Genomic DNA, 27493 nt, shown 5'->3' on the forward strand with positions numbered 1-27493 from the left:
GTGCCGTCATCCCATATGGGCGCCGGTTAGAGTCCTGGCTGCTCCATTGTTGATCTGCCTCTCTGCTATGGCCTGGGAAAGGAGTAGAAGATGGTCCAAGTCCTTGGGTCCTTGCACCTGAGTAGGAGACCTGGAAGAAGCTCCTGGCTCCTGGCTTTGGATCGGCACAGCTCTGGCCATTGTGGCCAGTTGGGAAGTGAACCAGCTGACGGAAGTCTTCTCTTTTCTCTCTCTCTGCCTCTCCTTCTCTCTTTGTATAACCCTGACTTTCAAGTAAATAAACAAACAAATCTTAAAAAAAATAAGAAGCCCATATGTTTTTAAAACATGGCTGTGAATTTTTCATTTTGAAATTTTTTCATTTTTTCAAAAATTTTTAATTTTTCAGTCTTCTTTTCATGGAGGAATTGGGTTTCTGTCACTTTTCCTTGAAGCTGAACAGATTTGTGTTGCATTTGTCACAGGAGTATGATGGAAGTGACACTGTGTCATGGAGGCTAGGTCACAAGACCATGAGGCTTCTGTCTTGTCACTTTTTAAAAAAAAATTATTTATTATTTTGGAAGACAGAGTTAAATAGAGAGAGGGAGAGACACAGAGAGGTATCTTCCATCCACTGGTTCATTACCCAAATGGTAGCAACAACCAGGGCTGGGCCAGGCCAAAGCCAGGAGCCTAGAACTCCATTCAGGTCTGTCTTGGAGGTGTAGGGGCTCTAGTACTTGGGCCATCTTCCACTGCTTTCCCAGCACATTAGAAGTGGAGCAGCCAGGACTTGAATTGGCGTCCATATGGGATGCTGGCATTGCAGGTGCCACAGTGTGCCACAACGCCAGCCCCTACCTTTTCACTCTTGAGCCCTGAGACTCTAGATGAGAAGTTGGGCTATCCTGAGGGTGCCATACTGGAAGGATCCCATGTAGGCACTCTGGTTGACAATCCTGGCTAAGGCCAGCCCTATGACCATTTGCTTCCCCCCAACAAGGTGTCTGACATGTGATTAAGGCAGTGGCTAGTTGCTTGCAGCACAGTGAACACCATCAACTTCATGTGGATAGATTAATCACCTAGCTGAGCCCAGCCAAATTCTGACAAAGTCACCAGATACAATAAAGTTGTGGTCATTTTTCATTGGGTTTCAGAATAATTTGTTCTATAGTAATAGGTAAATGGGACCCCTAAGGATGGAATTGATAGTTATTGTTTTACTCATTGACCTATTGGAGTAATTGTGTACCTCTTTGGGGTGAGATGTAGAATAGAAGTCTCCCTCATGATTGCGAGATCTCAGAATATATGGATGCATAATTTTATTGAACGGCATTTATATGGGAAAGTAGTTTTCCTGGAAAAGGAATAGATTGTGAAAGTGGAGATTCATGTACTGGGCTAGATCTTTGTGGCTTGGACTCTAGCTTTAGTTATCCTACTGGTACATCATTAGAACTTGGGCTTTTCTTGCAACGTTGGTAATATTTGGTAATAATACCTGCCCTACCTACCAAAGAAATATAGCCTTGAGAAAAACATAAGCTAGTGCATTGGAAGACATATTGAGTTCAGCTGCAATTTTTTCCTCACATTTTAATCTGTGGTTGGTTGAATCCATAGCTGTGGAACTCACAGATACAGATAGCCAAATGCACCTTCAGTGTATGTTTTGATTTTTCCTAATCAGCTTCCCTCCTTTCCTCACTCTCTAAGTTGAACCCTGTCACCGGCCTTTTCTCATGGTTCAGAGTGTGCTCTTTACTGGGGCTGTAGTTCTTCATGAGTGAACACAGAAATAACACACTTACTGCTTGATAAATATAAATTAAAAATTGAAAAAAAACAAAAACAATGTTTGTAGCACAGATGTTAGAGATAGTGCATTTCTATCCACCTTACTCTTCTAATGCACTGTAATACTGCATGTCTGAACTTGATAAATACTAAAAATCCAGACAGGATCTGTCATACAGTGGTTGCAGTGACACAACACTTATCAGTTCTGCTTTGAAATGGCATGAAGCTTGGTAGGAGCAAAGGATAAAGAGAAGAAATAAAGATGTTCCTCGTTTCAATGCTATATAAAGAGCTTTAAACAAGAGTAATTCAGAAAGTGTATGTAAAAGTCGAATTAAAAGACATGCATATTTGGGTACAAAAAATTTTGAAAACCAAGTGGAGTTTTTTCATAATAGATATTTTCCATGAACATTTTAAAGATACCTTGAACTGTATTATTTAGGGACTAGTGAATATAGCACTGTCCTGAAAGTTTATGGCTTGGAAAATCAACTTGTTAAAAACATTGAGTGGCCGGCGCCGTGGCTCACTTGGTTAATCCTCCGCCTGCGGTGCCGGCATCCCATATGGGCGTCGGGTTCTAGTCCTGGTTGCTCCTCTTCCAATCCAGCTCTCTGCTATGGCCCGGGAGGGCAGTGGAGGATGGGCCAAGTGCTTGGGCCCCTGCACCCACATGGTAGACCAGGAAGAAGCACCTGGCTCCTGGCTTCGGATCGGCGCAGCACCGGTTGTAGCGGCCACTTGGGGGGTGAACCAATGGAAGGAAGACCTTTCTCTCTGTCTCTCTCTCTCACTGTCTATAACTCTACCTGTCAAATAAAATAAAATAAAATAAAAACGTTGAGTGTCCTCTACTCAGAAAAATGACTTGGATACTCTGAAGAGTTACAAAGGAAGTTCACTGACCAGCGGTGCCTTGGTTCAAGTAAATGATCACCAGGAACCTCCACTGTGGAGTACAGTATAGATGAGTCCAGAGCATTTATCTTGCATTAGGTATTATAAGTAATCTAGCTCTTCTTCTTTTCCCTGGCCTCTAGCCAGGAAGGGGCTGGGTATAGCCCTGCGCCCCCAGGGCGCATGGCCTTCGGGCCACCTGCCCCGTGTTTCCTGGCCTAGATGCTCCTCCGCATGGCTGGTTCCTGGTGCTCAGACTTTTCAGCTACGTATGACACTGCACTCATTCCTGTGGACTCACTTCTTCTTCTTCTTTTTTTTTTTTTTGAATGTGTTTATATTTCTTTTTTTTTCTTTTTCTTTTCCTTTTTTTTAAACTTTTATTTAGTAAATATAAATTTCCAAAGTACAGTTTATGGATTACAATGGCTCCCCCCCGTAACTTCCCTCCCACTTGCAACCCTCCCCTTTCCCACTCCCTCTCCCCTTCCATTCACATCAAGATTCATTTTCAATTCTCTTTATATAGAGAAGATCAATTCAGTATATATTAAGTAAAGATTTCAACAGTTTGCACCCACACAGAAACATAAAGTGTAAAATACTGTTTGAGTACTAGTTATAGCATTAAATCACAATGTACAGCACATTAAGGACAGAGATCCTACATGAGGAGTAAGTGCACAGTGACTCCTGTTGTTGACTTAACAATTTGACACTCTTGTTTATGGCGTCAGTAATCTCCCTAGGCTCTAGTCATGAGTTGCCAAGGCTATGGAAGCCTTTTGAGTTCGCCGACTATGATCTTATTCAGACAAGGTCATAGTCAAAGTGGAAGTTCTCTTCTCCCTTCAGAGAAAGGTACCTCCTTCTTTGATGGCCCCGTTCTCTCCACTGGGATCTCACTCATAGAGATCTTTCATTTAGGTCTTCTTCTTTTTTTTTTTCCCAGAGTGTCTTGGTTTTCCATGCCTAAAATACTCTCATGGGCTCTTCAGCCAGATCCGAATGCCTTAAGGGCTGATTCTGAGGCCAGAGTGCTGTTTAGGACATCTGTCATTCTATGAGTCTGCTGTGTATCCCGCTTCCCATATTGGATCTTTCTCTCCCTTTTTGATTCTCTTCTAAGGATACAGTTTCAAAAACAGGCCATAGAGGGGCCGGCGCTGTGGCACAGGGGGTTAATGCCCTTGCTTAAAGCACTGGCATCCCATGTGGGCACCGGTTCGAGACCCAGCTGCTCCTCTTCTGATCCAGCTCTCAGCTATGTCTTGGGAAAACAGTAGAAGATGGCTCAAGTCCTTAGGCCCCTGCACCCGCATGGGAGACCTAGAAGAAGCTCTTGGCTCCTGGCTTTGGATTAGTGCAGCTCTGGCTGTTGCAGCCAAATGGGGAGTGAACCAGAGGGTGGAAGACCTTTCTCTCTCTCTCTCTCTCTGCCTCTCCTCTCTCTGTGTAACTCTTTCAAAATAAATAAATAAATCTTTAAAAAATAAGTAATCTAGAGATGATATGAAGTATATGGGAGGATGTGTGTAGATTCTATACAAATACTGTACCGCTTTTTGTAGGGTCTTGAGCAGATTTTAGGGATACTCGGGGTGGTAGTGGTCTGAAACCAACCCTTGTGGAGGAACCTCTATACTTGTTTTTTATCAAGTCCCTATTAAAAATGCAAAATTTTTCCCTGCCAGGAGGCCTTATAGTGTAATAGAAATGGGAGTAAACTTTAAGCCATACAGAGTTGTGTATGAACTCCAAGTCTTCCACTTTGTTGCCCTGGGCAAGCTATTTAACCTCTTTGAGTGTCAGTTCCTTCTTTCAAGGTGTACAAATAATGTATGCAAAATGGTACAAGGTCAATGAATGGTTGCTTTTGCTCATGAGCTGTCATGTCAGCTAACTGAAGCTGCTGTAGGGCAGGTGCTTTGGGAAGCCAACAGGAGTAAAGATGGAGTCACAAGGAAAAGTGTTCAGGCCTTCAAAATAGGGAACTTCAGAAAGTTTGTGGAAAGTGGACTTAAAATATAAGTTTATTTTGGAGCAAAATTTTTGAAATTCATGCATACTTTAATATGGGTTTTCTTTTTTTTTTAAAAGATTTATTTTTATTTATTTGAAGGACAGAGTTAGAGAGAGGTAGAGCCAGAGAGAGAGGTCTTCCATCAGCTGGTTCATTCCCTAAATGACTGTAATGGTCAGAGCTGAGCTGATCTGAAGCCAAGAGCCAGGAGCCTCTTCCGGGTCTCCCATGCAGGTGCAGGGGCCTAAGGACTTGGGCCAACTTCTACTGCTATCCCAGGCCACAGCAGAGAGCTGGATCGGAAGTGGAGCAGCCGGAACTCGAACTGGTGCCTATATGGGATGCCGGCACTGCAGGTCGGGGCTTTAACCCGTTGCGCCACAGCACCGGCCCCAATATGGGTTTCTATAAAGCTTTTTGTACACTCCTTGCATATATACTTTCAAAACTTATTTGCATTAAAATAAGCCTATCTTTTAATTCAATTCATGAAGTTTTTTTAAAAAAAAAATTACTTATTTGAAAGTTAAAGTTAGAAAGGAGAAGTAGAGGTAGAAAGAGAGAGAGATATTCCAATAGATGGTTTACTCTCTAAATGGCTGCACTGGCCAGGGCTGAGCCAGGCCGAATCCATGAGCCAGGTCCTTCTTCTGGGTCTCCCACATCGGTGGCAGGGGCACAAGTACTTGGGTCATCTTCTGCTGATTTCCCTAGACTGCAAGCTGGGAGGTGGATCAGAAGTGCAGCAGCTGGGACTTAAACCTGTGTCCTTTATGGAATGTCTGTGTCTCAGGCAGCAGCCTTACCTGCTATGCCACAGTGCTGGCTCCAGTTCACAAACTTTTGAAATACCCTTGTGACCTACACCACAGTTTATCTTTTTTTTTTTTTTTAAGATTTATTTATTTATTTGAAAGCTAGAGTTACACAGAGAGAAGAGAGGGAGAGGGAGAGGGAAAGGGAGAGGGAGAGGGAGAGGGAGAGGGAGAGGGAGAGAGAGAGGTCTTCCATCCACTTGTTTACTCCGCAATTGGCCGTAACAGTTGGAGCTGTGCTGATCCAAAGCCAGGAGCCAGGAGCTTCTTCCAGGTCTCCCACGCGGATGCAGGGGCCCAAGGACTTGGGCCGTCTTCTACTACATTCCCAAGCCATAGCAGAGAGCTGTATTGGAAGTGGAGCAGCCGGGACTTGAACTGGAGCCCATATGGGATGGCAGCACTGCAGGCGGTGGCTTTACCCACTATGCTACAGTGCCGGCCCCACCATAGTTTATCTTAACACGGGGTCTGTAAACTTGAATGAGAATAAAATATGTATTTTTGCTGAACTCCAACTGAAATTTTAACATTTTTTTTATTAAGTACGTCAGCAACAAACCCTAGTACTATCAGCAGTATTTGTGAGTTTGTCACCAAATCGTAGATATTTCATATCATAATACAGTGGTTACAGATATATCAAAATATCATTTATATGAGTTCTAACCACTACTTTAAAATTATGATAGTTAATACTCCCTACCAACACTGCTATTTAATATGCTAATAAAAAGTATGTATATTACTATGCCACAAACTTGCTTTAAAAATATTTTGATGATAATATTTCAAGATGATTAGTTCCTTTTCTGATCCTATTAATTTGGTTTATGTCTTGTGAAAAAGAGTTCATAGGCTTCACCACACTACCAAAGGGAGCCACATACACAGGGAATTAAAATGTGTTGTCTAGAGTAAGAAGCAGACAGCAGTGTAGCTACTCGGTCTCTAGGACTTTTATTTCCTTTTCAAAGGATTGTTGGTATAGGGAGGCTTCATGTGCTGGCCTTCTGTAAATAAAGCAAAGGGAAAAGGAGAATCTGAACGTTTCTACCTCTGTTTACATTAATACCTCCATCTTCACCTCTGTGTATTTTCCTCTCTATTTTCACATCTAGCAATGATCATTTTGGACAAAAATAAAATTGTATTAATGGGATGTATTCCAAAGAGAAAGCAAATAAGAACTTAGTCCATAATGGGAACTGAGAACAAAACCAGTTATTTGCTCTGAAACCATTGAGCCATTCAGTGCGTTTGTTCCAGTCCCTTCATCTGTAAGATGGTCACGACGTTGGGGAAGTACTATGGGGGCTTCCTGGCTGGCCTCCACAGCCTCTCACTCTGCTTCTCTAGTTTGTTCAGGTGGGCTTTATTTTCGTGATGCTTAGACTGATGCACTAAACACGGGGTACAATAAAAATCACGAGATGCGGTGACTGAGAAAGCAGTGGGGGACAGAGCTGGATGCAGAGAGAAGGAGAAAGAGAAGAGACCAAGGCGTTTCACAGGCCATTTGACATGGAAAGAATTAATTAGACTAATGACTTCAGATGTTTTTGCTCATGTACTGCATAAAAGAATTGTAAAATACTCCTTTTGAATTGACATGTAAAATTTTTCCTCATAAATTTAAATAGTTGCAAAGTATACATGATGGTACTTCAGAAAGTTCATAGAAAAGTATAATTAAAAGACAAGCTTATTTTGGTGCCAAAATGTTTTGAAATCCATGAAGTTTTTCATAATACTAACTTTTCCATGAGCTTTTTGATGATGCCTCATATCAGATGATGTAGTGAGTATCATATCCACAATTAAAACATATTTTCATTAAACTTTGGAGCTGTAGACTTAGCTCATTAAATTTGTGGACAGCGTCCATCTCACAAATTAATTGGCAAGAGCTAGTCCTTACTGTCAAAACATTGAGCCAATTTGAACTTGCTTCCTGTCAGAAAAAAAAATCTTATTTAGTTCAGGTAAATGTGTCAGTATGCAACCCTTTGGAACTGTTTTGCTTTTGAATTTTAATTCTAAGAAATAAAGGAAGGAAACAAGGGAGAGAAGAAAGGAAATAGGTAAGAAAGTTTGGTGCAAGGATTGCCATGAGTTTCTCACCCGCTTTCAAGATGTAAAGTCTTTTCCCTTTTTTCACCCAGGACTGTCCCTCACAAGAAAGCGAGGAAGGTTTTCACACCTCAGAAAAATGTACAAAAGCCTGCGTGGGTGATAACTGTGTGCTCTTCTTTTGCAAAGCAGAAAAAGGACAGTTGGGGAAAAAAGTCCTTGGTCATGTGATCAAGGCAGATTAGTTTCAGGGGAGAATACATGCTGGAATCGAAGATTTAGTAGTTAATTCCCCAAGACTCTCCCTTTCTAGATAGTTCGGGGAAAGTCTTTGTGTACCAGGGTGCCATGCCCCAGTTTGGAGGCCCTTTGGCTAGTTCAATTCCATCGTAGTGAATTGAGTGTCAGAGACCAGAGCAATTTCCTGATCCTGCACTCTTCCCACCAGTACATCAGCCATGGCCCCAGGTGGTACAGGCCACTTGGAATTAATCAAGTTCAGTTGATTGTTATTATTTCTCTTTGTAACCTACATTATCAGCTAGCCTTTCTTTCTGTTTCACAAAACATAAAGTCTTGTCTACTTCCACCCCCCTGAAAAAACGCACCGTCTCTGTTCTCATCCTACTGGGGCAGAGGGGATGTGAGCTCTCATTTCCATTCCATCCTTGTCATTGAACAGCATTGTGGAGTGTACACCTTTTTAGAGACAGAGACTTGTTTGTGTCTGGCAAGCTCAGAGAGAGAAAAGCTGAACAAATAGATCTCTTTATTCAAGTTGTTTTCACAGCCCACTGACATGCGAAGGGGGTACACATCAGCAGAAGATTGCTAGCCCAATTGCATTTCCCCTGCAGGCGTGAATTTGCATGGAAATTGCTGCTGTGTGTTGTCAGGACTCTTCTAGACGTTTCACCCAAAGAAATACGCCAGTGTGGGAGTTTGCCCTCTGGGCTGTATCTCTGTTGGGCAAGGAAAGTGAGATTCTTCCAGGAGAAGGGACTTGCCTCAAAGTCTTCAGATGCAGGAATTAGCAGCATCACTCTGTTAGGTTTTCTCTAGCTCCAGAGTTGTCTGTGAATACTGTGAATTCTGAGATGGTGGGGAAGGTAGGGAACAGTGTGATCTTGTCTTAATGACTCAAGGGAGTATTAAAGAATTTTTCCCAAATCCTCACCTACACTGGCAGGCACAGAAGTCAATTTATTCCAGGATTGGAGGAGGAGCAAAGTGGGAACACAGCAGAAAAGAAATCCCAGGCAACATAGAGTAACAGGGTGGGACTTTGGCCTATCCTTTGAGATGTCGTGTCCCATATCAGAGTACCTGCATTCATTCTCAACTCTACTCCTGATTCCATCTTCTGGCTGATGCACAGCCTAGCAGACAGCAGTGAGGGCCAAGTACTTACCACCCTTGCCACCCATGTGGGAGACCTGGCTTGACTTCTTAGCTTAGGTCTGGCCCATCCCTGGCCATTGTAGGCATTTGGGGAGTGAACCAGCAGATGGAAGAGCTCCCCTTGTCTATGTCTTCTTATTTCTTTTCTTGTTGCCTCTCAAATAAATACAAAATGTTGCATAACTGTCCCCCTCTGTCTGAAGTACCCTGTTCCCTTCTTGGGGCCTCCAATATGCTTTGGGGCCCCCATGGCCTGCCTTGCTTTCAGGAGAAGGCCAGCATAAGCAGTTGCTCTCAGCACATGTGGCTGGAGCTTTCCTGGAGCACCCACTCCTGTACTTTTGCAGGGAACTAAAAAACTTGCCCTAAGGTTTCAGCCTCAGTGAACAGAGAGGAACATTTTTAGCTTTTATTTTATTGACTCTTTTGGTAAATCTGAGTTTATAGGTAACTTCTCTCTCTTGATGCAATGTGGGTTCTATTTTTGAAATCATAGTCCTGTGAAATGACCAAAAATTGTGTGAAAAACCCAGGAAACCAGGGCTGCAAATATTGCAGAGTGAGTGCAAGTTGGGAGAGGGCTGTGGTGCTGGATAAAGAGCTAGAAAATTCCTCCAGGAGCTTCCAGTGGTAGCAGGCTTCCTCCAACAAAGCCTGAACTACCAAAAGGGTGCTGAGCCGCAATGTAGGCTGATTGAGAACAGGAGTGGAAAATGTTAGGAGGTTCATATCTGTGGAAGGGACCTAGGGCCACAGGAAAGAGAGGTGTTGAATGGAGAAAGCTGACAGGGCTCTTCACTGAAGAACTTAAAGAGTAAAGACAGCATATATATGAAGTGATATCAAATAGGAATAAAAAGAAATTGAATTCAAGCATGAGCCTTTGAAATATTAATACTTATGAAGTGCCCACAGGGGACAGAGGAGTCTACTAGGTGCCCTTTAATACAAAGTTTAAAAGTTATACTCAGTTTGGTTTTTCATAAATTGTTTGATTTTGGGGGCTGGGTCATGCTGACAGTGGCATTGTATTCTCATGTGTGTGGTGATGTGAATTTCATGCTCCAGCATTGTTATTGTTTTAAATTAGCACATTCTTATCCTGGTGCATAATAAGGTGATTTTGTTCCATGTTACATCAGGGGCCAGGGAAGTCATGCTTTTCCTTATAATGAGATAATGGACATTATGGATAGTAATATTGGCTTGTCCAGGACATCTGAATTCAGATCCTGTCTTTGCAACTTATGAGCTATTAATCTTGGGGATAAAACCTAAATCTCTTAGCACATTTCTAAAATGAAGAAAATGCAGACTACATTGTACTTCTGTGGAGTTAGTTAGGAGTTAGTTTTATATATATATATATATATATATATATATATATATATATATATATCATACAGAGACTAGCACTGTGGCACAGCAGGTTAAAGCCCCGGTCTGCAGCATCGGCATCCCATATGGGTGCTGGTTTGAGTTCTGGCTGTTCCACTTCTTTTTTTTTTTTAAAGCTTGTATTTAATGAATAACAATTTTCATAGGTACAACTTTAGGAATATAGTGGTTCCCCACCTCCTACCTACCCTCCCTCCCAATTCCTGCCCCACCTCCTACTCCCTCTCCCATCCCATTCTCCTTTAAGATTCATTTTTAATTAACTTTATATACAGAAGACCAATTCTTTACTAAGTAATGTTCCACTTCTGATCTAGCTCTCTGATGTGGCCTGGGAAAGCAGTCCTTGGGGCCCTGCACCCATGTGGGAGACCTAGAAGAAGCTCCTGGCTCCTGGCTTCAGATGGGCCCAGCTCTTGCTGTTGCAGCCATCTGGGGGAGTCAACCAGCAGATGGAAGATATCTCTCTCTCTCTCTCTCTCTCTCCCTCCCTCGCTCCTTCTCACCCTCTGCCTCTGCCTCTCCCTCTCTGTAACTCTGCATTTCAAATAAATAAAATAAATCTTTAAAAAAATAAAATATAGAAAGCATACAGTTGAATGTTCAGGGCTTAGTTGCCGTAAATGGTGGCTTTTCTTATAATGGTGATGAATTGTACTGATCTTCTAGAAACCACTTTTTTTTTAACTTTTATTTAATGAATATAAATTTCCAAAGTACAGCTTATGGATTAAATGGCTCCCCCCCAACATAACTTCCCTCCCACCTGCAACCCTCCCATCTCCCGCTCCCCTTCCATTCACATGAAGATTCATTTTCAATTCTCTTTATATACAGAAGATCAATTCAGTATATATTAAGTAAAGATTTCAACAGTTTGCACCCACACAGAAACACAAAGTGAAAAATACTGTTTGAGTACTAGTTATAGCATTAAATCACAATGTACAGCACATTAAGGACAGAGATCCTACATGAGGAGTAAGTGCACAGTGACTCATGTTGTTGACATAACAAATTGACACTCTTGTTTATGGCATCAGTAATCACCCTAGGCTCTTGTCATGAGTTGCCAAGGCTATGGAAGCCTTTTGAGTTCGCCAACTCTGATCATATTTAGACAAGGCCATGGTCAAAGTGGAAGTTCTCTCCTCCCTTCAGAGAAAGGTACCTCCTTCTTTGATGACCCATTCTTTCCACTGGGATCTCACTCACAGAGATCTTTCATTTAGTTTTTTTTTTTTCCCCCCAGAGTGTCTTGGTTTTCCATGCCTGAAATACTCTCATGGGCTCTTCAGCCGGATCCGAATGCCTTAAGGGCTGATTCTGAGGCCAGAGTGCTGTTTAGGACATCTGCCATTCTATGAGTCTGCTGTGTATCCTGCTTCCCATGTTGGATCGTTCTCTCCCTTTTTTTTATTCTATTGGTTAGTATTTTCAGACGCTAGTCTTGTTTATGTGATCCTTTTGACTCTTTGTCCTATCATTGTGATCAATTGTGAACAGAAATTGATCACCTGGACTAGTGAGATGGCATTGGTACATGCCACCTTGATGGGATTGAATTGGAATCCCCTGGTGTGTTTCTAACTCTACCATTTGGGGCAAGTCCGATTGAGCATGTCCCAAAATGTACATCTCTTCCCTCTCTTATTCCCACTTTTATATTTAACAGGGATCACTTTTCAGTTAAGTTTCAACACTTAAGAATAACTGTGTATTAATTACAGAATTCAACCAATAGTATTAAGTAGAACAAACAAACAAAAAATACTAAATGGGATAAAGTATTAAGTTGTTCATAAACAGTCAGGACAAGGGCTGATCAAGTCACCGTTTCTCATAGTGTTCATTTCACTTCAACAGGTTTCCTTTTTGGTGCTCGGTCAGTTGTCACCGATCAGGGAGAACATATGCTATTTGTCCCTTTCAGACTAGCTTATTTCACTCAGCATGATGTGTTCCAGATTCTTCCATTTTGTTGCAAATGACCGGGTTTCATTGTTTTTTTACTGCTGTATAGTATTCTATAGAGTACATATCCCATAATTTCTTTATCCAGTCTACTGTTGATGGGCATTTAGGTTGATTCCAGGTCTTAACTATTGTGAATTGAGCTGCAATAAACAACCATGTACTCTTTATCAATTCATCTACCAGTGGGGCATTTAAATTTATTATATATCCTGGCTATTGTCAATGGTGCTGCACTAATCACAGGAGTACATGTATATCTTCAACAAACTGGTTTTCTTTCCTTTGGATATATACCCACAGTGAAATTGCTGAGTCAAATGGCAGTTCTAGATTTCTGAGGAAATTCCATACTGTTTTCCACAAGGACTGCACTGATTTATACTCCCATCAGCAGTATAAGAGAGTTCCCCTTTCTCCACATCCTCTCCAGCATTTGGTATTTGTCTTTTTGTTAGTAGCCATTCTAACTCAGGTAAGATAGTACCTCACTGTGGTTTTGATTTCCCTTTTCATGATGAATCTGTGCAACATTTTTTTTGTTGTTTTGTTTTTTTTTTTTTTTTTTTTTTTTTTTTTTTTTTTTGTTGTTGTTTTGTTTTTTGACAGGCAGAGTTAGACAGTGAGAGAGAGAGACAGAGAGAAAGGTCTTCCTTCCATTGGTTCACCCCCCAGATGGCTGCTACGGCCAGCGCACTGTGCCGATTCGAAGCCAGGAGCCAGGTGCTTCCTCCTGGTCTCCCATGGGGTGCAGGGCCCAAGCACTTGGGCCATCCTCCACTGCCTTCCCGGGCCACAGCAGAGAGCTGGCCTGGAAGAGGAGCAACCGGGACAGAACTGGCGCCCCAACTGGGACTAGAACCCGGTGTGCCGGCGCCGCAGGCGGAGGATTAGCCTAGTGAGCCGCGGCATGGGCCTCTGTGCAACTTTGTATTTCTTCTTTTGAGACATGACATCTGAGACATGTCAGAGCACTTGCCCAATTTTTAAATTGTGTTTCTGCGGGGATGCTAGTAGGTTGAGTTCTTTAATCTCATCAGCTGAACAGCTTGCAAATATTTTCTCCTATTCTATTTCTGTAAAGAATGTCATTGCTATTGTGACAGGGATTGCATTGAATCTGTGGATCATTTCGAGTAGTATGAACATTCAAAATGTATTAGTCCTTCAAACCCACAACACTGGGATGACTTTCCACTTTTTAGTGGCCTCTTCAATTTCTTTGACCTTCTTGTTTCAATTTATTCCAAGGTATTTTCTGGTTTCTGCAGCTGTTAATGTAAATGGGATTGCTTTCTTGATTTCTTTTTCATCTGATTTGTTCTTAGGGTACTGAAATGCTACTAATTTTTGTAAGCTGATCTTGTATCCTGCATTTTACTGCATTCACTTATCAGTTCTAACAGGATTTGTTTTTGGTGGAGGTTTTAGTTTTTCTATGTATAATATCATATTAACTGCAAACAAGGATAATTTGATGTCCTCCTTTCCAAACTGAATGCCCTTATTTCTTTTTCTTGCTTAATTACTCTAGGTAGTACTCCCAGTAATGTGTTGAGTAAGAGAGGTAAAAGGTACCCATGGACTGATCAGAAACATGTAGTTTAAATTTCTATGTATCTGGGGCCTGCATTGTGGCTTAGCAGGTTGAGCCAACGCCTGCAGTGCTGGCATCCCATATGGGCACCGGTTCGAGTCCTGGCTGCTCCACTTCTGATCCAGCTCTCTGCTATGGCCTGGGAAAGCAGTAGAAAATGGCCCAAGTCCTTGGGTCCCTGCACCCATGTGGGAGACCTGGGGGAAGCTCCTGGCTCCTACCTTCAGATCAGCACAGCTCTGGCCATTGCGGCCATCTGGGGAGTGAACCAGAGGACAAAAGATCTCTCTCTGCCTCTCCTTCTCTATCTGTGTAACTATGACTTTCAAGTAAATAACTAAATCTTTAAAAAAAATTTCCATGTATCTGTATAATATCCACAGTTCCTCTGTGGTTACTAATTTTATTTCATTGTGGTCTGAGAAAATACCTGATTTCAATTTTTGAAAATCAGTTAAGGTTAGAATGGCTCACATAGAGAAATCTACCAACAACAGATGCTGGCAAGGATGTGGGGAAAAAGGGACACTAACCCACTATGGAAGTCAGTCTGGAGATTCCTCAGAAACCTGAATATAACCCTTCCATACAACCCAGCCATCCCACTCCTTGGAATTTACCCAAAGGAAATTAAATTGGCAAACAAAAAAGCTGTCTGCACATTAATGTTTATTGCAGCTCAATTCTCTGTCCTTAATGTGCGATTTAATGCTATAACTAGTACTCAAACAGTATTTTTCACTTTGTGTTTCTGTGTGGGTGCAAACTGTCGAAATCTTTACTTAATATATACTAAACTGATCTTCTGTATATAAAGAGAATTGAAAATGAATGTGGGCCGGCGCCGCGGCTCACTAGGCTAATCCTCCGCCTAGCGGCGCCGGCACACCGGGTTCTAGTCCCGGTCGGGGCTCCGGATTCTGTCCCGGTTGCCCCTCTTCCAGGCCAGCCCTCTGCTGTGGCCAGGGAGTGCAGTGGAGGATGGCCCAGGTGCTTGGGCCCTGCACCCCATGGGAGACCAGGAAAAGCACCTGGCTCCTGGCTCCTGCCATCGGATCAGCGCGGTGCGCCGGCCGCAGCGCGCCGGCCGCGGCGGCCATTGGAGGGTGAACCAACGGCAAAAAGGAAGACCTTTCTCTCTGTCTCTCTCTCTCTCACTGTCCACTCTGCCTGTCAAAAAATAAAAAAAAAAAAAAAAAAAAAAAAAAAAAAAAAAAAAAAGAAAATGAATGTGAATGGAAGGGAAGAGGGAGCGGGAGATGGGAGGGTTGCGGGTGGGAGGGAAGTTATGGGGGGGGAGCCATTGTAATCCATAAGCTGTACTTTGTAAATTATATTCATTAAATAAAAGTTAAAAAAAGAGTACATAGTTGTTATAAACAGTAATACTCAGGTATTAAAAAGGAATACAGTTCTGTTATTTGTAGCAACACAGACAAGCCCAGAAGACATTGTGTTAAGTGAAACAAGTCAGCACAGAAAGAAAAATTACTGCATGTTTTCACTTATTTGTGGAAGGTTACAAAGTTGACTACAAAGAAGTGGAGAGTAGAGTAGTGATTACCAGAGACTGGAAGGGGGAGGAGGGAGGAAGGGAATGGAGGAAGTATGGTTGATGGGTACAAGGGTGCAGTTGGATGGGAGGGGTAGCTTGTAATGATCATAGTGAGGTAACTGATTGAAAATAGTTAATTAATTATCTCAAAATAGCTAGTAGAGAGAATTCTTAATGTTCCCCACCCAAATGATAGATGCTTCTGGTGATGAATATGCTGATTAATCTGATCATTACACATTGTATACATACATTGAAATATTGCATTGTAGCTCATAAATATGTGAAATTATGTGTCAATTATAAATAAACAAACATATACAAAAAAGATAGCTTAGTGCAAAGAGCAGATATAGCAAAACACATTGGGCTCATTAATACTTGAATTTTTTATTTTTATTTTTTGACTTTTTCTTATTTAAGGTATGTAAACTTCATGCATTTCATAAATACACATTTAGAAACAGTGATTCTTCCCACCCTACCGCCTTCTCTCCCATATTCCCACTGTTCTTCCTCTTTCCTCTCCCATTCCCATTCTTATTTTTTACTAAGGTCTATTTTCAATTAACTTTATATAGTAAGATTAACCCTACACTAAGTGAAGAGATCAATAGTATGAAAAAAACACTTCCTCAACAGTCAAGAAAAGGGCTGTTCAAAGTTATCACATCTCAAAGTGTCAATTTCACTTCTATAGATTAACTTTTAGGTGCTCTATTGGTTACCACAGATCAGGGAGAACATTTGGTATTCATTTTTTTGGGACTGGCTTATTCTCATTAAATATAATGTTTTCCAGTTTCATCCATTTTGCTGAAAATGACAGGATTTAATTTTTTTTTTTTACCACTGTGTAGTATTCACATATCCCCTAATTTCTTTATCCAGTCTTCAGTCGACAGACATTTGGGTTGATTCCATATCTTAGCTATTGTGAATTGAGCTGCAATTAACATACAGGTTCAGATAACTCTCTCCTGTGCTGATTTCATTTCCTTTTGGTAAATTCCCAGGAGTGGGATGGCTTTGGCCTGACCTCGTCCTGTCTGTTGTGGACATTTAGGGAGTGAACCAGTAGATGAAGAATCTCTCTCTCTCTCTCTCTCTCTCTCTCTCTCTTTCTTTTTCTCTCTGTCATTCTGTCTTTCAAATAAATAAATCTTAAAAAATAAATTTGATCCTCGGTGTATTAAGAGTGGGGTCTTTAAGAGGTGGTTAGGCTGTGAGCTGGTTAATGCCTTAAAAAGAACTTGAAGGAATGGGTTTGCCCTTCTGTTTTTTACCCTACGGTTAAATGGCATTTGTCCCAAATGTTAGAATTGGGTTCAACCACATTGCTGATACACACTGTGTCACTCTTTGAGTATGTAGTAGAAAGGAACCTGTTCCTCGGGGCCAGCACTGTGGTGCAGCGGGTTTAGAGCCCTGGTCTGAAGTTTCAGCATCCCCTATGGGCGCCGGTTCCGGTCCTGGCTGCTCCTCTTCCGATCCAGCTTTCTGCTATGTTCTGGGATAGCAATGGAGGATGGTCCACTTCCTTGGGCCCATCTGCCCACATGGGAGACCTGGAAGAAGCTCCTGGCTCCTGGCTTCAGATCAGCGCAGCTCCGGCTGTTGAGGCCATCTGGGGAGTGAACCAGTAGATAGAAGACCTCTCTGTCTGTCTCCACCTCTCTCTGTAACTCTGTCTTTCAAATAAATAAAAAATGAATCTTTAAAAAAAAAAAAGAAAGGAACCTGTTCCAAATATTGCATCCTTTTCAGTTTCCTCCCTCCTACCCCTCCTTCTCTCCCTCCTTCCTTCCATTCCTTTTACTGTCATTTTTTTCTTTTCCCCTATTTTCTGTTTCTCTTCTATTTTCTGGAAAATGAAAGTGATCGTGAAGTCAGAAAGATTATATTACTTCAATTCCTCAGAAAAAGAGACTATAAAACTGTAATATAATAATGCTAACAATAAAAATAATATGTAGTCAACTCTGCAAATAGCAATAAAATCGAACTTGGTTCAGTTTTGTTTTTGGTGTGACCAATGCAAGCCTACAAGGTTTTTTTCAGTGATTTGCAGGATGTGAGATGCAATTCAGGTGGCAAGGCATCCCTGTGGTTTGGTAAAATTGCCGGGGGTGGGGTAGGGAAGGACTTACTCAAATATTTTTACACCAATATTTGTTAGTTTGAAATGGCATGGGGGGTTTCTTAGGTAAATGGAATTAAAGTGTGTTAAGTTGTGAATGACATGGTAGCTGAGAGCAGTACTACATCTACAGACTATTGGGAAAACCACTTAAGAAATGGGCATTGTAAAGGCAGACAGTGGCAAGGCTGTGGGCCATGTTTTACCGATATTACTGGGAAGTGATTAGGGGGAATTGGGATAAATGTCCTACCAGTTCCTGCTGTGTGGCTTCTGTGTAATTCATGTAGCTGGCTCTTTGGAGGGGGAATAATCTGTAAGAAATGGTTCTACATAGAGAAGAGAACTCTGAGAGCACTGGACTATGAGAAGTACCTCCAGCCACCTCCACCCCAACTCTGTCTCTGTTTCTCTATCTAGTCACCCATGATTTTGAAGTTAACTGCATTTAAAGAGGCCATTGCAGGAATTGTCAAGAATCTACACTAAGAATCCTTAGTGAGGGTGTACTAAGTGTTCTTAATCCACCTTAAGGACAAACTGTGAAATGGGTTTAGACACAGTTAATCTCAGTGGACTGTTATATCCATAGTTTGGGGAAGAAATAACTTATTTGCAAATTGAGAATGTCCCCACTAAAGGTATATGACATAACTGAAATGAACAATCACAAAAATTGTATTAGGTTTGAGCAATAGTATACACATTTAAAATCCCCCAAGAACATGATTATGCATAGAAGAGTCTATTGTACCCATAATTATGCCCTAATCAGTGCATTAAAGAGGCCCACAGTGCACATTTACACAGCAGACCGTGGCCCGACTTCAATGGCAATGAGCTGTGGACTGAATCTCATTGAGAGCTCCAGGCCCTTCGTCTCATTTGGTGGTAATAGCTCCAGTGGAACTCTAACACACTAGGATCCTAGTGAAACAAGCAAGATGGAAGGAATCCATTTCTGTCTTTATTTTTTATGCAGTTTTTCTTTTCCTTTTAAAGGCTTATTTCTATTGGCATTAAATAAACACAAGGATTACCCTGTACCCCAGAAATCTATATTCAAAATGAGAGTTTAAATCCCTACTAACAATGCTGTTCAGAATTGAGTCATGTTATAATGTACCATATATCATAAGTTGTCAAATATTGCTTTGGTCTGCAGACATAATTAATATAAGGCAGCCATTAATAGTATGATATATGATCCAAGAACCTTTAATATAACAAAAGCCAACTAATATTTATCTCTAATGTGCTATAATCTTTTCTCGCATCAAAAAGCATTAACGAAGGATATATTCTTTAATGTTACACTCTCATGAGCTTATTTGAACTTTTTTCTAGTTTAATTAGCTTATTCATTTTAATTAAAGTACAGAGCAACATTTACATGGTGTTTAATCTGAAAGTTAATCCTGTTTTCTTAAAAGATTAAGTACAGTAATAAATATAAAATAATGGTGGCTGTATCTCATAGGATTAGAACTTTGACTACATGAACAACTTCTGTTGGAAATAACAGAAACATAGGCATTCTTTAGTATTCTTTCATTAAGACATGAATGCCAGAAAGATAGCTTTCTAATGAGTTAAGAGCTCCCACAAAAGCCAAACTACCACCCCATCAACCTATGGATATTCACATTTTTGAATCTGAGGCAGAACCCAAAACCACCTGTAGGGCCCCCACAGCCTGTATTTGTGTTCTGTGCTTGCCCAAACCCTTGCATTCTCCTCTGTCATGCCCAAATCTCCACCAAGGAGTCCAACCTTGTAGAGATGAGCATGCATGTTGCCAGCATTCTTCTCCACCCAACTCTTGGCCTTTGCCCTTGGTGACTTTGTTGCCTATGTGAATGACCTGTTTGGCAAGCACCCTGATGATGACTATTTTTCTCTATTCTGATTTAGCCACTCACTTCTATGGTCACATTCTGGACTTGCCATTGCCAGAGAATGCATTGCTCTGAAGCCACTTATGGAAACTTGTCATCTTGCAACCACTGCTTCCTTTCTTTCTGGCTTCCATTAGAGCAGTGCTTATCTAAGACCTCCCATATTTTCCCTCTTCATCTCCCCTGATAATTTTTCCCAATTCACTTATATTTCATGCTCATTTCAGTCTCTTTCTTGCAAGTGTCCCAGTTCCCTTGTCCAGCTCATTCCATGATAAAATTTCTATGTTGGATAAACCTAGTCTTCCCCCCCACCCCAAGAAATCTTTTATTTAAGGAATGCAAACTTAATACATTTCATAATTACAACTTTAGGAACATGTGGTTCTTCCCACCATACCTGCCGTCCCACCCCTCTTCCTACTCCCTCTCCTATTCCCATTCTTATTTTTTACTAAGACCTATTTTCAGTTAACTTTATATAGATATGATTAACTCTATGTTATGTAAAGAATTCAAAAAATAGTATGGGAAAAAATACAAAAACTGTTCCTCAACAGACAAGACAAGGACTGTTCAAAGTCATTGCTTCTCAAAGTGTCAATTTCACTTCTATAAATTACCTTTTAGGTGCTCTATAAGTTATCACAGGTCAAGGAGAACATATGGTATTTGTCCTTTTGAGCCTGGCTTATTTCACTAAGTATAATGTTTTCCAGTTTCATCCCTTTTGTTGCAAACAATCAGATTTCATTTTTTTTAAACCACTGTGTAGTATTCCATAGTGTATATATCCCATAATTTCTTTATCCAGTCTTCAGTTGATGGCCATTAGGGTTGATGCCATGTCTTAGCTATTGTGAATTGAGTGGCAGTAACATGGGGGTGCAGATAACTCTTACATATCCTGATTTCATTTCCCCTGGGTAAATTCCCAGGAGTGGGATGGCTGGGTCAAATGGCAGGTCTATAATCAGATTTCTGAGGTGTCTCCATACTGTCTTCCATAGTGGATTTTACCAGCTTACATTGCCACCAACAATGGATTTCCTCATATATCCTTGCCATCATTTGTTGTTTGTTGATTTCTGTATGAAAGCCATTCTAACAGGGTAGAGGTGAAACCTCATTGTGGTTTCGATTTGCATTTCCCTGACGGCTACTGGTCCTGAGCATTTTTTTATGTGTCTGTTGACTATTTGGATTTCTTCTTTTCAAAAATGCCTGTTTAAGTACTTTGCCCATTTCTTAACTGGGTTGTTTGTTTTATTGTTGTTGAATAACTTGATCTCTTTATATATTCTGGTTATTAATCCTTTATCAGTTGCATAATTCGCAAATAATTTCTCCCATTCTGTTGGTTGCCTCTTCACTTTCCTGAGTGTTTCTTTTGCATTGCAGAAGCTTCTCAATTTGATGTAATCCCATCTGTTAATTTTGGCTTTGATTGCCTGTGCCTCTGGGGTCTTTTCCAAGAACTCTTTGCCTGTGCCAGTGTATTGCATGGTTTCCCCAATGTTCTTTAATAATCTGATGGTATAGGGTCATGGATTTAGGTCTTTAATCCACTTTGAATGGATTTTTGTGTAAGACATAAGGTAGGGGTCCTGCTTCATACTTCTGCATGTGAAAGTCTAGTTTTCCCAGCACCATTTGTTGAGACTGAGTGACTCAGATCAATCGACACTCACGTTCAAGGACAGCTCCTGCTTGAAGCCCATGGTAGACAGAAGAAGGTGAATACCTGAAAATCAAAAGTGGATGGTTCAGGGGGAAGGAGTGTGGTCCTCTAAGAAAGAAAGAGGTAAAAGTGAATTATCTGTAAGATCTGTGACAAACAACCTATAGGGTAAATTATAGACATCACTGTCTCAAGAGAGCCCCTACTATAATGCCCAAAACAGAGATTCTGTTTGATCTCCCCATTTCATGCTATTGAAGAACATTCTACTTTCATATGGAGTTTATCATGATTATAATTAAATAGTTATGTGCATTTTTGCTGAACGTCTTTCTACCCCACCATACTCTGCTTATAGCTCCAACTACAGCCTCTAGCATAATTCTAGCAGGGATGCTGGCCAAAACAGGGTGCTATAAAGCTATACTGCTATTAAGACTCCACTGCACCCCTTTTCTCCGAGACATTCAGTTTTCATTACATCTACTCCATGGGCTCTAAGATGTTGACAGCAGTCATTCTGCTTAGGAGTTATCTGTCTTCATGCCTCACTGCCAGGAGCACTGTTGGCCAGTGACATGCCCTGCTCTATCTCCCTTATCCATAAAGCAGCCTACAGCAGTTCCTGCCAACAGAGCAGATGGCCAGGCTGTGTCCAGCTTAATCTCCTAAGGAGGTACATTTCTTTTTGCAATACACAACCTCCACGAACAAGTGGCTTACAGAACAGGAATTTGGCACTGGCTATTTAAAATTTCTCCAAACCAATTTGTCTGGTGGCTTCAGGCTTCATGCATAAACTATGTTTCTCTCCTACCTTTAGAACAAATTTAGTAGAAATGCCAAGGTCTCTGAAGTTAGACAGACTTTGGGAGACTATCTTCCTGCAACTCATCTTAGCTCATCATTAAAATGAAGAAAAAAATCAGTCTTCCATGATATTGCTATGAAGCACCATGACATAATGACTATAAAATGTAACAGATGATAGAGTTTATTAGTCTTGCTGCACTGATAGCTACACTCTTTTTATACTCAAAATTGTGTGAGGCCACCATCCAATGGACAGTGGTGAAACATAGTGTGATGGTCTTCAGAATCATAAATTACTCTCTAGAGATAAGCTGACACAACCATGATTCTGCCAAGGCTGGCTGGCCAGGCCTAGACATCACTTGCTAAAGGGGATGAAGATGCCATCAGTTTATGGTGATTTGATAAATGTCACCTTTAGAAATTAAAATTGAGAATAAAAGTTCAAGGAGACCATACCCTAAAAGGAATAGTATCCAGCCCAGAAATCCTAGGAGAACTTACCAATGTTTTCTGGAAGTTGTGGATTTCCCTTGTTTGCCTGTCTTGTAGTCCCATACTGTAACACTGAGAAGGTCCAATACTTATCTTCAAAGTCAGCTGAGAGTTAAGAGGTGAGGGACACCACGTCCCATACTGTAGGTTGTTGTCTGGGAAAAAATAACAGCAGGCTAAGAGGTATCAGATGGCTATATCTACAAGTAGAAGAGAGCAGCATGCATCCCTGGGTCTGTACCAAGAAGGAAAAATGAAAGAATCTCAAGCCTAACCAAGCTAGAGGGGTGACTGTTTCCATGGAGGTCTTTAGAGATCATGTTTCCCAATGGTAACAAGCCTGTCTCACAGATGTCTTCTTTTGCCCTAGATGAACGTGGAGATGACATGCTGGCTCGAGTCAGCCTTCAGCTGTGTTCAATGAAGAATGGATGTTCTTTTGTGAATGGATTGCCCTTCCCACTCTACCCATGGATCCCTCACCTTTACATCATATAAGACTGCTATCAACATTGTAAAAGATCACATTCTGGAAATACAGTGATTCCAACCTAGGAGTTTAAGAAAAAGCATGCTTAGAAGATATGGTGTTTGATTGGATTAAGATGGCAGAGCAGGGAGGGAGTTTACTGCTCGAGTCTAGGAGAAGATAGTTTTAAAAAAGTAGAAAGAGTGCAGTCTCAGGGAAGAGTAAGGGAGAAAATGGCAGAGGAAACTCTATGCAAATTAGAGGGAGACAGTAGACCTAGGTGGAGGGCGTGGACACAACTCAGGACCCCAGCAGCCAAGAACCTCCACATCAGTACTGGAGAGTGAGGTGAGACTAGACTGCAGCAGCCCAAGCCACTGGTGAAAAAGCTGGAGGAAGAGCCTAGAGGGAATCCAGCTTGGAGCCCCATGGGAGATAGTGTACCTGCCAAACTGGAGGAGAAAAAACAAAGGGGGTGACATGTTTTCTTTCTCCCTGATCATTCTGCAAAGGTGTCCTGTAACAAGCTGACAGAGAGCAGGCACCATTTTAGACATATGAAGCAGCTGCACCAGCTTGTGTCTACGCCCAGCAACCAGCCAAGCAAAGACTCCTGAATCTGGTGGAGAGAATAGACAGGGAGCTGGGTGCTCATGACTGTGGGAGGATTATGTGCTGGGACTGTGAAAACACTCTTGTGCTATGAGAATTAATGATAAAACTAGTCTTCAAACAGTATTTTCTACTTTGTGTGTCTCTGTGGGTGCAAACTGTTGAAATCTTTATATGAAGTTGATCTTCTGTATATAAAGATAATTAAAAATAAATCTTAATGAAGAATGGGATGGGAGAGGGAGTAGGAGGTGGGATGGTTTTGGGGGTGGGAGGGCAGCTTTGGGGGGAAGAACCACTATAATCTAAAAGTTGTACTTATCAAATTTTTATTTATCAAGTAAAAGCTTTCTATAAAAAAAGAAAGAAATGCCCACCACAGGTGGGGGCTATAGCCAGGAGCTGGAAAGTCAATCCAGATCTCCCAAGAGGGTACTAGAGACCCAATTACTTGAGTCCTCAACATTGCTTTCAAGGGTCTGTGTTGGTGAGAAGTTGAAGTCAGGAGCTGGAAGTGGGAATCAAACCCAGGCACTCTGATGTGGAATGCAGAGATCTTAACTAGTAGGCTAAAAGTCTGCTCGCAGGTTTCTTCACTCTTTACAAGGACATATGACCTCTTTGCCTCTGAATGTTGTCATGTCTTGAGTGGATTTTGCTTGAGAACGAATCCCACTTACCAGTGACATAGCAGAAAGATAGCAAGAATCTAGGCCCCCATTGATTTCTATAACTGTAAACTTCAATTGTGGAACATTCCTGGCTTTTTTTTTTTTAAGATTTATCTATTTATTTATTTGAAAGTCATAGTTACTCAGAGAGAGGAGAAGCAGGAGAGAGAGAGGTCTTCCCCTCTGCTGTTTACTCCCTAGTTGGCCACAACAGCTAGAGCTGTGCTGATCTGAAGCCAGGAGCCAGGAGCCTCTTCTGGGTCTTCCATGCGGTGCAGGGGCCCAAGGACCTGGGCCATCTTCCACTGCCTTCCCACAGCAGAGAGGTGGATTGGAAGTGGAGCAGCAAGGACTTGAACCAGCGCCTACATGGGATACCTGCACTGTAGGCGGCGGCCTTACCCACTACACCGCTGCGCCAGCCCCCTGGCTTTAGATTTGTAGATGTGTTCCTAATTATATTAGCGATTTGGTTTGGGTTTCTGTTATTTGCATTTGAAAATGCAACAGGTAATGAGTGTGAGTTGTGGCAACTTGCAATGGAAGTAGAAGGTGGTCCCATGAACTGGCAAGCAGTGAATGTGGGTTGAAGAGGAGCAAGGTGAAGCCAGAGAGTTGGTAGGAGTCAGATCATGTCACTGCCATCCTTGGACATTATCTAGTAGTTTGTATTTAGATACCTTACAGATATATTCAGGCTTGCCACTCATCTGCTTTGGAGAGTTCCAACTGAGTGCTAGATGATTCTTACTTTTACCTCTGTGTGGTGGAGAATAAGAATCATTATGTACCTTGAGGTTTTACAATATGAGTTGAATCCACTAATAACCACTCGGTTCTTTAATCTACTTGGCTTATGAACTGTAGCCTTTTTCTCTATTGTTGGTTTCTGTATTGTTGCTCTTGGGCTTGCTGTCCAGTGGAATTGCCTGTGAGTTATGCAGTCTCAGTGATGTTGACATGGGTCCTCAGCACGAAAGTGTTTTTGGGCAGTAGTTTAGAGAATAGTTACCCAGTTGTGTTTACTAGAATGCAGTTGAAGATCTTACAAGTTTTTGGTCTAGGGACCTAAGAGAGTATCTGAGAATTCTATAAAGTAAAGAGGACTAAGGTCCAGTGGTTCTTTTAAGAGAGTTTCCATGTGGTCCCAGCAGCTGGGCAATGCCCAAGGGAGTAGTGTGACCAAAATATAACTGTATTCTTGTGTAGTTTCTAATAAGCTAAATGAACAAGAGAGCTGCTTTCTCAGCTTACCCTTGCCTGCTGTCGTTAGCTCTTTGGCATGTGTTAGGTCTTTTTCCTTTCCTACCAGGCTTCCCTGGCTGCCTGCATCTTCTGGAGGGGAATCTGCTCTGCATGATTGCCTGCAAAACTTAGACCCTGGCTTCCCAATGGAGCACTGTGTGCTGGAGCTTAAGCTTTGGAACCAGACACCACTTAGCTGCTACAATAGCTAGAGTATGTTATTTAACTTTTCCAAGATATAGTTCACCTAGTTGTAAGATGGTAATAATGATGGTACCTAACTCCTAGAAATGGTGTGAGGATTGAAAGACATGATCCATGCTGAGTGTGCGGCACAGATGTTTACCCCAGTACATCTACTATAAACATCATTATTGCTCATCATCACTGCAATGCTACTTGTGGGTTGGGTCCTGATCCTTTTATGAATGCGATATAGAAGACACCGTGATTTTTGCTATTGCCATGGTTAATGGAATGCTGCAATATTACCATTTGTGCAGCCATGCACCAGGCACTGTACTGGAGTCAGGGAACTAAGAAAGAAAAGCAAATGAAACCAAAGGAACTAAGAACCCACTGTTTTCAAAATTTATAAGGTAGAAGGAAGAGCTTGGCTTTACCACAAGCATTCATTTTTCACAATAAGATCTGATCCAAGAATGTGATTGTGATAGTCTGGCTTTTAAAAAATATGACTGCAAACATCTTTTAAACTTTCCTTGCAAAAATATTTAATAATTTGATTTGTGTGCTTTGATAGGTATGTTAAGCCACCTAATCTGCAGATTCATTACAAGAGCCTCATATTCAGAGAGAGTGATGTGTGTGTGTGTGTGTGTGTGTGTAATCTTTTGGGATGTCTCCAGCATAAGCAGAGATCTGAGCAAACCATACTTTGCAAAGCCAGTTATTTGTTTTATTTCTGCCAGAATATTGAAAGTTTGCCTGCTGAACATTCCCTGAAATCAAAATGACTTATTATCAGGCTTCCTTTGCTTTTGATCCTGCAGCAGGATGGTGTGTTTTCCTAATGATGCAGAATCTCTCGTTAAGTTCAGGAAACAGGATATAAGGATAAGTCAATTGACTCAATTTATGGACATAATAAAACGGTCCCTATTACCTTCAGCAGTCAAGGCAAGACAAGGTGAAACACAGTGTTGTAAAGTTATTATGACAAAATAGTTTAGTATTTACCTGACCAAATAAAGTGAAAATACTGCATTTATTTTTGAAGCGGCATTTCAGACATTATGACCTAAAATTAATAGTAGTAGACGATCATTTATCCTGTCGCACAGGGATATTGCAGAGTTCACTCAAAGCCAGGAATATCTGCTATTAAATCATGGCAAGCTAAAAAAATTTTTTTGAAGTATTTCCTCGTGTCTGCTCTATGTCTACTGTTGGCCCCACTGAGCCGGTGTTAACAGCTAAGGCATTTCTTTTTCCATCTTGTAATATAATTAAAAACAAATTTAGAAGCAGAATAGATGTTTTGTATGTTAGAGCTCTGTTAGTTTTGGGGACAGCATTGGCATTGCACACAGCTCTTCCTGACAACTATAAACTCAGAAAAGAAAAAAAAAGGAAAGAAACCAAATTGACCAAATATGGTTGCTTTTGTCTTCCAGTAGAAAGAAGTCTTTGGGGGTGGTCATAGGGAAAATAGATGTAAATCAAATATTTTTAACTTGCTGCATTTCAAAAGAGATGGGCCTTCAAATTAAGGGATATAGATGGTTTCAAGCAGATAAAGGCATCCAATGGTTAAGTATGATATTAGTAGCTTATGAAAATACTTGGTATCCTTAGATTATGAAAATAATTGATATTGGAGCAAAAGTTCAGTTTATTTTTTTAAAGGTTTATTTATTTATTTGAGAGGCAGAGTTACAGAGAGAGGGAGAGACAGAGAGAGAAAGGTCTTCCATTCACTGGT

General features: G+C 41.2%; 1 long non-coding RNA gene across 1 annotated transcript in view; it reads left to right on the forward strand.

Annotated features, from left to right (window-relative positions):
- The window catches only part of LOC127491593 (uncharacterized), a 47863-nt gene extending 24087 nt beyond the window's left edge, over positions 1 to 23776 (forward strand). Inside the window, exon 5 of the long non-coding RNA XR_011387232.1 lies at positions 22922 to 23776. This is a non-coding gene — a long non-coding RNA (uncharacterized lncRNA). The remainder of the gene's footprint in view (positions 1 to 22921) is intronic.
- Positions 23777 to 27493: the final 3717 nt, after the last annotated feature.

The sequence above is a fragment of the Oryctolagus cuniculus genome, chromosome 3 (genome assembly GCF_964237555.1).
Source record: "Oryctolagus cuniculus chromosome 3, mOryCun1.1, whole genome shotgun sequence".
Lineage (NCBI taxonomy): Eukaryota > Metazoa > Chordata > Mammalia > Lagomorpha > Leporidae > Oryctolagus > Oryctolagus cuniculus.